This window comes from Odocoileus virginianus, chromosome 4, assembly GCF_023699985.2.
Source record: "Odocoileus virginianus isolate 20LAN1187 ecotype Illinois chromosome 4, Ovbor_1.2, whole genome shotgun sequence".
In the NCBI taxonomy this organism is placed as follows: Eukaryota; Metazoa; Chordata; class Mammalia; order Artiodactyla; family Cervidae; genus Odocoileus; species Odocoileus virginianus.
In genome coordinates this window covers 18216215-18229908 of record NC_069677.1, presented here as the reverse complement: position 1 = coordinate 18229908, position 13694 = coordinate 18216215, and positions in this window count along the sequence as shown.

Sequence of the window (13694 nt, the reverse complement as noted above, 5' to 3'; positions counted from 1 at the left end):
TTGGCAACTCTAAGCTGCCCTAGGTTTCAGCTAGTGAGAAGACACCACCACTTTGAAATCTCATTCTCCTCAAACAAACTTTTGTTTGAAACAGCCCTTCACTTTGTTCTCCTGACTTGCTTATGTTTCAACATAGCTTGCTTGTCCCAAATTGCAAGTCCTTTTCCCAAATACCCTCAGTTTTGCATGAGCAAAATTGCTTTTTGCTTTGGTTTAACTCAGTGCCAGACACCTAAGGAGCACCAGTGATGTGCAGACTTTGCTTTCTTTTTTTTTTAATTTGAAGAAATTCGGTGTGCTGAATTCAGCCTTCAGTTTCTAAAGAATGGATGAAGCTTGGTAACCAAGGGATAAAAGTTTGCACACCCAGAAGACAATTAAAACTTTACATAATTAAGGTAACTTCCTATAATCTGCAGCAGGAGGTACCTAGTATTCTTGGATAGGTCTTGTGCATATGGCTGGGTCTGAGTGTCAGGCTCTGGCCATGTGGTGTGGAGAGGAAGCACACGGGACACCCCCTCCTTTAAAGGCATCCAAAAGAATCTTAGCCACCTTCTACACTCTGGAAATTTGGAGACATCTCTGAGAGGACTTGGGGCTATACCACATCATAGGGTAGGGATTTGAAGAAATCTCACCCACATTATCTGGTGAAAGAAATGGAAACCCTCTCCAGTATTCTTGCCTGGAGAATCCTGTGGACAGAGGAGCCTGGTGGGCTGCTGTCCATAGGGTTGCATAGAGTCGGACACGACTGAAGCAACTTAGCATGCATGCATGCATTGGAGAAGGAAATGGCAACCCACTCCAGTGTTCTTGCCTGGAGAATCCCAGGGACTGTTCTTGCCTGGAGAATCCCAGGGACAGGGGAGCCTGGCCTGCTGCCGTCTGTGGGGTCGCACAGAGTCGGACACGACAAGCGACTTAGCAGCAGCAGCAGCACCCACATATTAAGGGGCAGAAAGATCACGTGTTTCCTCCCTGTTATATCTGAGTCACATTCTTAAACAAACATGAACTGAACACTGCAGGAAAGCCATGACTAAAGAAATCAACAGGAGTAAGGAGGCCTCCTGGGTCCTAGTCCTGGCTTTGCTGTGAACTTGGTTCAGGGCCCCGAGACACCACTTAATCTTTCTACTGATAAGCTTGTTGGAGTCAGGGTTGGTAATCTGTAAGCACTGCTTCAGTTGTAACATTCTAGGATCCTGTCAAGATGTGTTGTGTTCCTTTAAGATGCTCTGGAAAGAGAAGTATCTCATGCACTACTGGGGGCCTGGAAAACCACAAACTTCCTAGGCATTCATTTGAAAGGCCTCATTTCTGACCTTGTATCCTTTGAAAAAACAAAACAAAACTCTGCTTATTTTTGACAAATATTATACATGTTTTAAGAGGTACAGTGTGATGTTTTGATGTACATATACATTGTGAAATAATTATCACAATCAAACTAGCATAACCATCACCTCTCATAGTTACCTGTGTGTGTGTGTGGTGAGAACACTTGGGATCTACTCTCTTAGCAAACCTCAGTATGGAGGTTCCTTAAAAAAATTAAAAATAGAATAACTGTTGTTCAGTCGCTAAGTTGTGTCTGACTCTTTGCAACCCCATAGACTAGAGCACACCAGGCTCCCCTGTCCTCCACTATCTCCCAGAGTTTGCTCAGATTCATGTCCATTGAGTCAGTGATGCTATCTAATCATCTCATCCTCTGATGCCTTCTCCTGCCTTCAGTCCTTCCCAGAATCAGGGTCTTTTCCAGTGAGTCAGCTCTTTGAATCAGGTGGCCAGTGTATTGGAGCTTCAGTGTCAGCATCAGTCTCTCCAATGAATATTCAGGGTTGATTTCCTTTAGGATTGACTGGTTTGATCTCCTTGCAGTCCAAGGGACTCTCAAGAGTCTTCTCCAACACCACAATTCGAAAGCACGGATTCTTCAATGCGCAGCCTTCTTTATGGTCTCTCAAATATAGTACATGACTATTGGAAAAACCATAGCTCTGACTATATGGACCTTTGTCAGTAAAATAATATCTCTGCTTTTTCATGCAATGTCTTGGTTTGTCATAGCTTAGGAAGCTGTCAAAGAAGTTAAGGCTGTGTCAGCATATCCCCAGTCAGCCAAAGAGAGGATATTTTGTGCATCAACAGGGATAATAACTGAAATGGATAGAAACATATCAAATATGTTTAAACCAATGATTTAAAATGATTTTATCTGCTTAAAACGACCCGCACTGATCACCTGTGGTAGATACTGTGGTTGTTTTTGTTCAGTTGCTAAGTCATGTTGTACTCTTTTGTGACCCCATGGACTAAAGACTGCCAGGCTACTCAGATGCTGTGGGTCAGTTCATTATTTTGAAAACTGGTGAATAAGAGGGATAATCAAGGATTTATTCTGCTGATTTTTTAAGAATTAAGATCTATACCTTACTGATGAATAAATGAATTGTTGATTATGATAAATTTCCCTTTATAGAACATTTTAACTAATAGTCATTTTTTAAAAAATGACAGAATGATATTATAATCATTTTGCAACCCTCAAAGAATTAATAGATCTATACAATGGTCAACAACATTCGGTATTCTAAAAGGAGGGAAAATTAGGTATTATATCCTTCCAAATGAAAATAACAGTATCAACAAAATTACCAAGTTTCTGTGTGTATCAACTAATATATAGGAAGTATAGGTCATTAGGACATTTTAAATAGCAACATAAAATTGAACGGCAAAATTCAGACTGATAAATTTTATCAAACAAATAGCAAAACTTCTTCAAAATAAAATATATTTGTGAGGACAGTGGAGAACTGGGAGGGTATAAGATACAAGCAATACTTTAGTTGAAAATAGGCTGAAATCTATAAGGTGATTTGGGAAATGTGAACACTGACTGGATATTTGTTGATATTAGGAATTTAGTATTAATTTTTTTGGTCTGATAATAATATTGGGGTTGTGTTATAAACAAAAGAGTTCTTTTATTTCAGAGATACACACTGAAGTATTTACATATTAAATAATATGGTGTCAGGGGATAGAACATAAATGAGGTATAAAAAAGAAACGACTGGCCACATATCAATAATTGGGAATGGGTAAATCAGGTTTATTATGCTATTCTATTTTTTCATTTCTTTTTCTTGGGGATGGTCTTGACCACTGCCTCCTGTACAATAAAGGACAGAAGTGGTATGGACCTAATAGAAGCAGAAGATATTAAAAGGAGGTGGCAAGAATACACAGAAGAAATATACACAAAAGATCTTAATGACCCAGATAACCACGATGGTGTGATCACTCACCTAAAGCCAGATGTCCTGGAATGCAAAGTCAAGTGGGCCTTAGGAAGCATCACTATGAACAAAGCTAGTGGAGATGATGGAATTCCAGTTGAGCTATTTCAAATCCTAAAAGATGATGCTGTGAAAGTGCTGCACTCAATATGCCAGCAAATTTGGAAAACTCAGCAGTGGCCACAGGACTGGAAAAGGTCAGTTTTCATTCTAATCCCAAAGAAAGGCAGTGCCAAAGAATGCTCAAACTGCCACACAATTGCACTCATCTCACAAGCTAGCAAAGTAATGCTCAAAATTCTCCAAGCCAGGCTTCAACAGTACGTGAACCGTGAACTTCCAGCTGTTCAATCTGGATTTAGAAAAGGCAGAGGAACCAGAGATCAAATTGCCAACATCCCTTGGATCATGAAGAAAGCAAGAGAGTTCCAGAAAAACATCTACTTCTGTTTTATTGACTATGCCAAAGCCTTTGACTGTGTGGATCACAACAAACTGTGGAATATTCTGAAAGAGATGGGACTACCACACCACCTGACCTGCCTCTTGAGAAATCTGTATGCAGGTCAAGAAGCAACAGTTAGAACCAGACATGGAACAATGGATTGGCTCCAAATTGGGAAAGGAGTACATCAAGGCTGTTTATTGTCACCCTGCTCATTTAACTTATATGCAGAATACATCATGCAAAGTGCCAGACTGGATGAAGCACAAGCTGGAATCAAGATTGCTAGGAAAAATTTCAATAACCTCAGATATGCAGATGACACCACCCTTACAGTGAAGAAGAACTAAAGAGACTCTTGATGAAAGTGAAAGAGGAGAGGGACAAAGTTGGCTTAGAATTCAACATTCAAAAAATGAAGATCATGGCATCTGGAAATTCAACATTCAAAAAACAAAGATCATGACATCCGGTCCTGTCACTTCATGGCAAATAGATGGAGAAACAATGGAAACAGTGAAAGACTTTATTTTCTTGGGCTCCAAAATCACTGCAGATGATGACTGCAGCCATGAAATTAAAAGATGCTTGCTCCTTGGAAGAAAAGCTATGACCAACCTAGACAGCATATTAAAGAGCAGAGACATTACTTTGCCGACAAGGCCCATCTAGTCAAGGCTATGGTTTTTCTACTAGTCATGTATGGATGTGAGAGTTGGACTATAAAGAAAGCTAGCGCTGAAGAATTGATGCTTTTGAACTGTGGTGTTGGAGAAGACTCTTGAGAGTCCCTTGGACTACAAGGAGATCCAACCAGTCCATCCTAAAGGAAATCAGTCCTGAATATTCATTGGAAGGACTGATGCTGAAGCTGAAACTCCAATACTTTGGCGTGTGAAGAACTGACACATTGGAAAAGACCCTGATCCTGGGAAAGATTGAAGACAGGAGGAGAAGGGGATGACAGAGGATGAGATGGCTGGATAGTATTACCGACTAAACAGATGTGTTTGAGCAAGCTCCAAGAGTTTCTGATGGACAGGATAGCCTGGCATGCTGCAGTCCATGGGGTCACTAACAGTCAGACATGACTGAGTGACTGAACTGAGCTCTATTTTTATTTATCTTGGAAAATGTCCATAATAAGGGGCACTAAGGAACCCACCTGCTAATTTAGGGGACAAGAGACAATGGTTCAATCCCTGGGTCAGGAAGATCCTCTGGAGGAGGGCAAGGCAACCCATCCCAGTTTTCTTGCCTGGAGAATCCCGTGGACAGAGGAGGTTGTGCTGGTTATGGTTCATAGGGTTGCAAAGAGTTGGACATGACTGCAGCAACTCGGCACACATCAATGTCCATAATAAAGTTTTTTAAATGACAAGGAAATAAATTTTGAAACAAAAACTATGAAAAGCTACTCTAAAGATGTATACATGCTGTAGGCAAAAGCAGAAAGATCTTGAGTGAAAAGTCAGAAATACAGAAAGAATAAACATAAATGAAAAGTATATATTTGTTGGTAAATATAAGTGAATACTGATCATCAAAAACAATGGTAAGGTATCTTGGCGGTTTAAAACATAAAGATATAAAAATTGTATATGAATTATAAAAATGTAGATGGAGTTAAAGTGCCATAAAGCAATATTTCTCCAACTTTCAACACATGAATCACCTAGGGATCTTGTTAAATCATAGATTTTGATCAAAAGGTGGGACTTTTGAAAAAGTGGGCTGGAGATTGCCTGGAGAATTTGGAGTCCCAAAAGTGGGACTGGAGATTTTGAATTTTAACAAGCTCCCAGATGATATTTATGCTGCTGGTCCAGAACATACTGAGTAGCAAGGTAAAATTTCTGTGATATCTTGGAAGAGTAAAAATGCTAGCTTTTACTAGACTTTGGATGTCAAATATGCTTTCTGTAATCTTTATTATAACAACAAAAAGTAGTAAAAGAATGTAAGACTAGAAAGAAGACATTTTCTTCTTTTTCATTGCAGCAGTTGAAGGTGAGAGCTGTGTGGATGCCTTTAAAGATATTTTCTTAGCATGTATGCGAGTTTGGGACATAATATCCCCAAAGAAGTTGCAGAGCAGGAGGAAGAAGAGGAGGAAATGGCAGCTTCTCAGATAAGGTCCCTGGAGAAGGGAATGGCTACCCATTCCAGTATTCTTGCCTGGAGAATCCCATGGAGTGAGGAGCCTGGTGGGCTACAGTCGCCGAGGGATGGCTGACATTCCGGGATGTGGCCATAGACTTCACTCAAGAGGAGTGGGAATGCCTGGGCCTCAGTCAGCGGGACTTGTACAGGGACGTGATCTTAGAGAACTACAGGAACCTGGCCTCTTTGGATCTTGTGGCCTCTAAGCCGGACCTGGTCACCTTTCTGGAGGAAATGAACGATCCCACGACTATAAGGAGAATAGAGACAACAGCCATATACCCAGGTGACACTGGATTCCGGTCTCCCTCTTTCTTTCTGGAATCACTTCCTAAGGGAAAAGCCAGCTGCCTCGTTGTAAGCAGGTCTCTGGTTACAATTACTGAGGCTTCCTCCCAACGGATCATCTGAGGGATTATATTCAACTTTTCAGCACTTACGAGACACCCATCTTCACACACTTGCACAAAGAGCTGTTGAATTTTGCCTTTTTTCAACTTGCTGAAAACATCTCGCTTCCCATCGAGGCGGCTCTCAAAATTCTCTTTTGCTCGGACTTCCCTGGTGGTCCAGTGGCTAAAGTATTGGTCCAGTTCCCAATGCCCAGGGCCCAGTTTCAATCCCTGGTCAGGGAACTAGATCCCACATGCTGCAACAACAGACCCCACAGAGCTAAATAAATAGCTATGTATAAGGGAAAAAAAAATTATCTTTTGCCTTAAGTTGTGTGAAACACTAACTTAGAACAGGCAGGAAGCAGCTCTGCTCCAGAGGAAATCAAAGAGATTTAAAGGCAGCGAAAAGCAGAGAAAGGAAGCACAGTTGGGCAGAAGGACCAACAGAGCCCCAAACGGAAAGGGGTGGGGTGAGAGGAGGCGAGGCTCCGCCCCCACTGGCCATTCTGACCGGTGAGGTGATATCTGCTGGTAGTTTTGATTTGCATTTCTCTAGTCATGAGTGAGGTTGAGCATCTTTTCCTGTGTTTGTTAGCCATCTGTAAGTCTTCTTTGGAAAAATGTCTGCTTAGGTCTCTTTCCCACTTTTTGATTGGGTTGTATGTTTTTCTGGTATTGAGTTGTATGAGCTGTTTGTATATCTTGGAAATTAATCCTTTGTCAATTGTTTCAGTTGCTATTGTTTTCTCCCACTCTGAGGATTGTCTTTTCCCCGTTTATAGTTTTCTTTGCCAAGAAAGGTCCGTCTAGTGAAGGCTATGGGTTTTCCAGTGGTCATGTACGGATGTGAGAGTTGGACTGTGAAGAAAGCTGAGCGCCAAAAAGTTGATGCTTTTGAACTGTGGTGTTGGAGAAGACTCTTGAGAGTCCCTTGGACTGCAAGGAGGTCCAAGTAGTCCATTCTAAATAGATCAGTCCTGGGTTTTCACTGGAAGGACTGATGTTGAAACTGAAACTCCAATACTTTGGCCACCTGATGCAAAGAGCTGACTCATTGGGAAAGACCCTGATGCTGGGAAAGATTGAGGGCAGGAGGAGAAGGGGACAACAGGGGATGAGATGGTTGGATGGCATCACCAACTCAATGGACATGGGTTTGGCTGGACTCCGGGAGCTGGTGATGGACAGGGAGGCCTGGCATGCTGCGATTCTTGGGGTTGTAAAGAGTCGGACACGACTGAGCAACTGAACTGAACTGAATGAATGCAGAGGAAAAAATAAAACGTTTGTCCTTTCTTCCTCCATGAGAATTCCAGACCCCTCTCTCCTTGGGGACCCCTGGACTTATCAACCTCCCTAGAAATTGACTCTCTCAGTGTGATTGAAGGGGGGCCTGAAAAGTAGACCCTGGGGTTCAGCAAGACTGCTGATCTCAAGGAAGGGGTCATCTAGTGCAGGCGCTCACAGGACTGGCTGGTGTGAGTTCAAGGACCTGCAGGCTGCCTGCTCCCCAGACAGATGCTGAGGCAGCAACAGCATGGAGCAGTTCAGGGAAGCTCTCAACAGTACTCTGTATACTGTTTCTTATTAGAACCATCACAGGGTCCAAGTAGTTACAAAATGGGAGAGGAGATACAACATAGAAATGATGGAATATATCTGAAGTTATGAGAAATTTAAAGCCAGTGAGTAAACTAATTTCCACATATGCCATCTCTCTGTGCGGCCAAATAGTTCATTGTCATCTCTTCATTACCACCTTAAATAAGGAGGGTGAGATTGCTGTTGGTGGTGGGTTAACAATTCATTCATTACAATCAACTAAAACACTAAAATTCATTCACTTTTATTAATAACCATGTGTTAATTTCACACATAGTTGAAATAAAACCTTTTACAATCTGCAGTATGATCCATGATTAAATACACATCAAAAGTACAGAGAAAGATACTCATTTTTAGATATAATGATGTGAGATTTGTTATGTTTATGGCTTAGCAAACAAGGGAGCACTTAGCAAGTATGATATACACTAATTCCATGCCTTTTCCAAGAAGGGTTTCTAGTAAGTTTCTAGGTTATCACTGTCTTTATTTCAACATTGTCAAGTAACAATCATGACTTGTGTTGATATTATAAAGATACATCAATATTGCAGTGAACTGTCATTGTGTTCTTCTCACAAATCAAGGATGTTACTATTGAAACCTTACAACCAACTTCTGTTTTACTTTAATACATGGAAAGATTAAATGATCATTTACATCATGGCAACTTCCAGATATTTCACATCAATGCCAAACACCTCCACTTAGATGTTCATTGTACATTTTACCCTATGGTATCCTTCATCTTCTAATAGAGAATAGATAGAAATGGTTGCAACACAATATAAAAAGGCTAATCTTTAATAAACCATCAAAAACCTATGTTTGCAAACACACTAGAAAGAAGGCATAGTATGGATTATTTGAGTGCTGAGTTACATTCACTTCAAATAATCTCAAATCACATCATTATTAACACACATACATACATTGCTAAGAATTGTAACTTTCTAACCATCAACCTTCATCTCATGATTCATGCTAATATATCCACTTTCTATCTGTTTTAACTATGGAGGACTCCCTACAGTCATTCTCCTTCAGAGAAACTTCTGAAAAGAAGATTGATGAAAAGCCTTCTAGTATGCAATCTCTGGTATTTACTTCAATTTAACTTTTGATTAAATACCTTTCTACATATTTGTTACATCATTTCCACAGGTTTCTTGTATAAACCCTTGTGCTTTCTGATGCATGTTTAGGGCAAACCTCTTCCATCACTTGTTCCATTACTATGGTTTCTCTCCAGTGTGTTTTCTCAGATGTTTAGTGAGCCAACCACTATGACTAAAGGTTTTGCCACATTCTGTACATTTATATGGTCTCTCCCCAGTATGGATTCGCTGATGTTTAGTAAGACTAGAACCCTTAATGAAGGCCTCTCCACATTCTTTACATTTATAAGGCTTCTCCCCAGAGTGAATTCCCTGATGTTGAGTAAGATGTGAGCACTGAATAAAGGCTTTGTTACATTCTTTACACTTAAAAAAAAAAAAAGAATGTAAGACTACTAAGATAGAAAATGCTGAAGGAAATGGAAAAATAATATATAATCAATCTAGAAGGAACATGGGAAAAGTGAAATAATTAGAAAGTCAGCAGTTAGATGGTAAATTCAAACCAAAACATTTCAGCAGTTATATTGTTTGTGAATTAAATATTCCAGAGAAAATCCAAATTTATGCTGCTTATAAGAAAAATATTTAAAATATATGATTCAGAAAGATTGAAAGTAAAAAAAAAGATATTCCATGAAAACACTAACCAAAAGAAAGCTGTGATAAATTTCAGAAAAAGCAAACTTTAGTAGAAATATTACTAGCGAAAAAGAGGAACATTTTGTAAATTTGCAAACTTCACTTTATCAGGATGATTTTGACAAAGTGGTCAGTGAAATTTTCTAACAGTTAAAGCTGTTAGGCTGCCTCAGGAAGTAGTAAGTTATCTATCAAGCTATGCTCCAATCAAAATGAAATTACTTTCTCCAAACATGCAGGCTATTTTATAATTCTATTTTAGATGTAAACAGAATCTTTCTAATACAAACAATTTCTCAAGGTGAAATAGGCTACACTGAGAAATAGTGATTTCTAACCAAATACAACCCTGGCTAGGACTGCATCTTATTCTTGCCCAGCACAGCATCTGACACATGGTAGGAGCTCAGTGCAGAAGTTTTCATGGTGAACTGATCGATAGAAAGAAGACTCATAAGGGCCTCCCCAACCGTGACATTCTTGGGATCCCCATAACTATGCAGAGTGTTAAAAAATTATTAAAGAAGACAGTTTAGGTGATACAAATAAACTATTTCAGCAGACAAACTATGAAGCAGACTTCTTTTGGAGAACTGTAAAATGGGGTGAAAGGCTGGAAGCGTTGATAGGATGAAGAATAAAAGAACCAAGGAGAACAATGCCAGCATCATAGTAGAGTGAGGTGTTTCCTTTGTCCCTTTCAATCTACAGTCAATATAACATCCACAACTCAACAAAGATGCCTCTACCCACTATACCAGGATGCTAGAGAATTCCACACATCTGTACATCCAAAGGTGGGTGGAACAGAGGAGATAAAACCAGGGGAACCCGGGAGGCTGTGCCTGTAGTCTGGTCCCCTGGACATGGCAGATGAGCCTGCAGCCCCACAGAGCCCAGGACCAGCAAGAAGAGTGGTGGACAGGACTCCAGCCCCCCAGCCATAGTGGCGCCTGTGGCCACAAGTAACTGAGAATCAGAGGTGGGTGTTAGTTGCTCAGTCCTGTCCGACTCTTTGCGACCCCATGGAGGGTAGCCCACCAGGCTCCTCTGTCCATGGGGATTCTCCAGGCAAGAACACTGGAGTGGGTTGCCATGCCCTTCTCCAGGGAATCTTCCAGACCCAGGGATCGAACTTGGGTTCCCACATGACAGGCAGATTCTTTACCATCTCAGCCACCAGGAAAACCCAACTGAACAGCAGAGGCAGTGGCATCTGATGCCACATCTTTTCAGCTGTGGCGGTGCCCACAGATTCAGCCCCCTGACTGGCCTGCAGTGGTGGTACGTGGGGACCTGCAACACAGGGCAAGGCAGACCCTGGCTCCCCGTCTTCCCATTTCTCTCCCCCTGTGGCAGCAGAAACCGAAACTAAAAAGACCTTTAATGCTGAGAAGTGCTCCCCACCTTAGTGCTCCAGGCGAAGTGCCAGCATCCCCAAAGGCACAAGCAGTGCTAATCAGAGCACTTGACCAAACCTCTTAAAGAGGTGGTGGAGGCTGATACAACCAGAAACAGCTCAAAGAGAAACCAAAATGTGGTGCTATAGTGCCACTTACTGGGAAATAAAAGAAAGGCCTCTCAATTTCCAACCTGCTGACTCTTTAGCATCAAGTTAGGGGAAAAAAAAAAAAAGCTTTATCTCAAACAGAAATGCTACTTTAGTAGTATTTAGTGTTTTACTACTTTAAATGCACCAGCAAAAGAACAACTCATCAAACACCAGGCTGCTGCTGCTGCTAAGTTGCTTCAGTCGTGTCTGCCTCTGTGAAGAACCACAAAAACGTATCACAAAAAGAAAATGACAGTTCTTCAGAATCCAAACTTAAAGTCACAAAATATTAGAATCTGTTAGAGAATTCAAAAGTAGCTGTCATGAAGAAACTAACAAGCTTCAAGGAAATTCAGGAAAGCAATTTAATGAGCTCAGGGATAAAATTAATGAACAGGATTAATTGATGAAAAAATTAATTTCTTTACCGAAGAAATTAAAATTCTGAAAAAAGAACCAAACAAATTCTGAAGCTGAAAAGCTTAATAAATGAGATGAAGAATTCATTTAAAAGCACTGGTAAGTGAGCAGGGGATATGGAAGAGAGACATAGTGAGCTTGAAATAGAAATCTAGAAATGATACAAGCAGAAGGGAAATGACAAGATGTAAAAATGTGAGGAAATTTTCTAAGAACAATCAATTCTTTTAGAAAGGGCAACACTAGGTAATGGGTATCCCAGAAGGAAAAGACAGCAGAGAACTTATTGAATGAAATAATAGCTGAGAACTCCCCAAAACTTAATATTTGAACCTTAATTTTTCCAGTAATAAGTTCTGGAATATGGTGTGTATTATACTCACAAAGCCTGTCAATTCAAACATTTCAAGTATAGGAATTGGAGTTGGCTAGTGGCTCCTCCAACAAAGAGCACAGGTCTATTACATCACATCAGTTCAAACGGAGACTAGGAGAGTTCCATTTTAACATGTTAACTAGCTCTTAGACAACAATGAAAGTGAAAGCATTTTGTACATTATAAAGTGATTGATCAGTACCAAATGGTGTTTTCTAACCCTCAGTTCAGTTCAGTTCAGTCGCTCAGTCATGTCTGACTCTTTGCGACCCCATGGACTGCAGCATGCCAGGCCTCCCTGTCCATCACCAACTCCTGGAGTTTACTCAAACTCATGTCCATTGAGTCGGTGATGCCATCCAACCATCTCATCGCAGCTATTTTTTTTTTTTTCATTTATTTTTATTAGTTGGAGGCTAATTAGTTTACAATATTGTAGTGGTTTTTGTCATACATTGACATGAATCAGCCATGGATTTACATGTGTTCCCCATCCCGATCCCCCCTTCCCGCCTCCCTCTCCATCCCATCCCTCTGGGTCTTCCCAGTGCACCAGCCCTGAGCACTTGTCTCATGCATCCAACCTGGACTGGTGATCTGTTTCACCCTTGATAGTATACTTGTTTCAATGCTATTCTCTCAGAACATCCCACCCTCGCCTTCTCGCAGCTATTTTTGAATTCTAACCTTCACGTAACTGTAAATTCCATTAGTTTGCCTGTTGTACCCAAATTTACCAGCAGAGGGCGCTCGGAGCTGGCAGGTCGTCTTTAACTTGGCCGTACTAGAGACTCGGCACTGTGGATTGGCTGGATATAAAAACCAGCGGTTCAGTTAGGAAAAAATCATACTCTTACAAAACCAATACCTTATGAAACCAATACCTTATGAAAGAATTAGGTGCTAATTACAGAAATTTTTATAATTGTGATAAGTAGAATTTACATCAATTAATGCATCACTCCCCCAGTCTCGCGGAAACACAGATACTTTTTACCATGAATAAAAGTTTGTGGTTTTTTTTTAGTATTTTTACTATGAATAAAAGTTCCAGGATCTTTTCTGCACATAGAATTTAATTCCATGTAATCATGGTTACATTAAGGGAAATGTGGGCTCAAAGAGATCCGGGCATGTTTCAAAGCTGATGAGATTGATCAACCATGATGAAAAGAATTATTCAGAACTTGCACTCTTAATAGAGAAATTCCACTACGCATAGAATAAAACTTCTGGTTTTACAGTGCCCTTTTCATAGAAAATATTCAATGAATGATAGTTGTAATCAAAACTAAGGGGAAAAAACTTAGACATATTTATTGATAAAAGCCAGAACATATTCAAACTGGAAGGATGTTCTGAGTTCATCAATAATAAATTCAATCGTGGGCAAAGAAAAACAGAAAGAAGCCAGGAGATGTTCAAGATCAAACTGCAGGATTATCAAGCTCTCTAACTTCTTGTTAAAATCTGTAAGTTCCTCCCCTTCCCTCCCCTTCCCTCTGCTCCCCTCTCCTTTTCTCTTCTCTCCCTTCCCCTTCTGTCTTCTCTCTTCTCTTTTTCTTTCCTCTTGACAGTTGTAACAGTTAAAGAGTTTTTTTTTCTGTAGCATAAATCGGTTTTCCTTATTTCCAGTCATTTGACCTTATGCCCTCCAGCAGTTT